Source organism: Photinus pyralis, unplaced genomic scaffold (genome assembly GCF_008802855.1).
Source record: "Photinus pyralis isolate 1611_PpyrPB1 unplaced genomic scaffold, Ppyr1.3 Ppyr1.4_LG2, whole genome shotgun sequence".
Classification (NCBI taxonomy): Eukaryota; Metazoa; Arthropoda; class Insecta; order Coleoptera; family Lampyridae; genus Photinus; species Photinus pyralis.
The window spans coordinates 31,809,480-31,812,669 of NW_022170403.1; positions in this window are offsets into that span (position 1 = coordinate 31,809,480).

The window sequence follows — 3,190 nt, forward strand, 5'->3', positions numbered from 1 at the left end:
TGTGTGTGTGTGTGTGTGTGAGGGTGTGTGTGTGAGGGTGTGTGTGTGTGTGTGTGAGTGTGTGTGCGGGTGCGTGCGTGCGTGCGTGCGTGCGTGCGTGCGTGCGTGCGTGCGTGCGTGTACGTGTGTACGTGTGTACGTGTGTACGTTTCCCGATATTTATGGCAACATTGTGTGTGAATATGCAGCTTCAAAAATTGTGGCAGCATACACGCGCTATCACAATCATGGATCATATACGAAACAGTGCCAAGCGATTCTACGTCACATATCCCTCCATTACCAACTACAAATTACAAAAGGTATATTCACATAGCACACACACTTAAACTTAAACTTAAAACTTAACTTAAAGCTGCATTAATTAGTGCTGCCCTCTACAATAACTGGCAGTGTTGCCACATTTATTTATACGATTTCATGTACGATGTGTGCATAATCCATCGAGTTCTCGTTTTTGGATTATATCATGCCAATGTAATGTTTGTTGCCTACAAATATTATTTCTGTTTAAATTGTTTAAATTTTAAAACGTAGTAGAAAACTACTCTAAGTACACGAGTAGAAATGTAACTTAGAAACATTGAGAAAGTAGGAAATCCACCGTAGCTCTCTCACGAAAGATGCGTTTGGTACACCAATCGTTTGAATCAAACTTTCTTCACTCTTCAGGAACGCCGCGCTGGATATCCCAGAAAAACATTCTCGAAGCAAATTCTTTAACTTTAGATTTACGATCCAATCCATTTTACCAAAGATAATAATACATGCTTATTATAGATAGCACCTTAAATGGAATAGTTGTGAACTGCTTATTAACGAGCTCCTATCGATTTTATTATTTTGCTGTGTCTGTCCGTCCGTTAGCATGATATGGATTCTTTATCAAATTTGTAGAGAGTTATAGCTTAAGTCATATACAATACGCAATGCCAAAAGTTCAGTCTAATCGATGCAACATTGACAGTGTCCTTTTCTCATCTCTACCATTTATGAACCGAATCGCAAACTTTTTTATTTATGAAGGTATTTAAATGAAAGCACAAAAGCACTTCGGATGAAAGCAAATGTAACGGCACTTGAAAAATTTGGTTTTGCGCATGGGCGGGCCAACTTTCATTTTATGAAAGTATTTAAATGAAATTTGATATACAGTGCTATTTATTTAGAAGTAGACATATGGATTTACGTGTATTATTTTTCCCTATGTCTACTTTTAAATGACAAAATCTCTTCTGAAGGGCACCTAATTTTATACGCATCCAAAATATCTTCTTAAAACAAATAAAGATCTGGCTGTCATATTAATTAATTTGAATATTGTTTGCACATATTTTTTCTTCAGTTGAATACATCACACACGAACGAAAAAAAAATACGGAAGGCAAAACAACAATATTCCAATTAATTTGTATGACAGTCAGAAGTGATTTTGGTTGGGAAAAAACAATATACGTAAATCCCTATGTCTACTTCTTAATAAATAGCACTATATGCATTTGAAATAAAAGCAAATGTAAGGGCAGTTTAAAAATTTGGTTTTACGAATGCGCAGTGCCAACTTTCTTATTTACGANATAATGGGTTTGCTGTTGAAAAAGTTTTGACCTTCATTTTCGAAAGAAAATTTCTTTTTGTAACTTCTAGCAATAAAAATAACAGAAATCATTCTTGGCGCACGTGAATCATCCATAACGAATAAATAGGTATATTTCCGGGTGCATTTTGCTGACCTACAGTACAGTCTACCTCAAGACCTCTCGTTAGAATACCGTCGAAATCTTTATGTAGGTACCTAGGTATTTGCGAAAACGGTGGCTAATAACAATCTTCCAATTTTCATTTTCAAAAACATGATACTGTCAATATTTTCGCTGCAAGTCCAAGTTTTCACAGTCGATACTACAATCAAATTGCAAAAAGAAACAACAGGTCATATCATATCACTTTTTTGTAATTTGTTTGTAGGACGAGTTCTTAAAATGTGGGTAGAATCGTAGAATGGCGCGGTGTGATTTGCCTTGTATTATTGACCTTGACCGGTGATATTAATACACGAACAGCTGATTACCACTGCTACGTCTGCGGTGCAAATTTTAATGCGAGTTTATTTTCTTTTTATACAGATACAAATTTTTAAGTATTCTAATTCTAATATACGAGTAAAAAATAAGCTCGTAGGTTCTATCTAATTAAGTATAAAGTGACAATTTTCTTTTTAGTGCACTTTCAATAAATGAAAAGTGCACTTTTTCGCTCTTGATGTCTGTCTGTCTGTCTGAGTCACAAAGGCTCCAATTACACCACTTACAGACTTGGTGGTGGTGTCATTCGATCAGAAATTAAAAATTATTTCATATTTGTATTCTCGTTAAGTCATGAAATGTCCAAAAGGGCTATTAACATCGAAAAATTAAATTTGAAAGTGCACTCTTCGCTTCTTACTTACAAGGGGCTTAACGAATTTTTTTAGTTTGAGACCAGAGTCCAGAGACCACTACGCATTTACATTTACCTTTACTTATACCATCTATGTCCCATAAACTTTGATAGAACTGATACCTTGGCCAATTTTTATTCTTTATAAACAAACATAAAATTACCAAACTGATAAGTTAAGGATATAGAAGTGCAGACCGGTACACTACTAACCGGCGATTCTCTAACCGGCAATGACCAAACCGGCGACGACTAGGTAGTCGGCGGTACATCATACCGGCGCTATCGCAAGTACCTCACAAAGTTATCGCCGAGGTTATCGCAAATGATTTATTGAAATGGAATGAAGACCATTCGTTCTCATGTGTATCTGTCTATAAAATTCCCATTTCTCCATAAATTGGGAACGGATACCTACCGGCGCGCATTATTTCATAGAATCTTCCTTCAACCTTCATCTAATGTACCGTGCAAACTTATGATTGTAAAGCATTTTGAATCTAAAGGGTATGGTCAATGTGGCAATCATCTTCAAATTCAAAAAAACATCATCTTTTCCAGCACAAAACGATTGAGTCAAAATCTTCTGTCGTTTTAAAATGATTTTTTAAGCAAGTTGGACAACTTTAGTTTTTTGAATAATTCAAAAAACGACACCTATCGTTCGAGAAAACTACAGCGCACCGAAATCTTATTATACAAACTTGTACAACCTAAAAGGGCACGTCTGTTTTGAATCCCCCAAATTTCG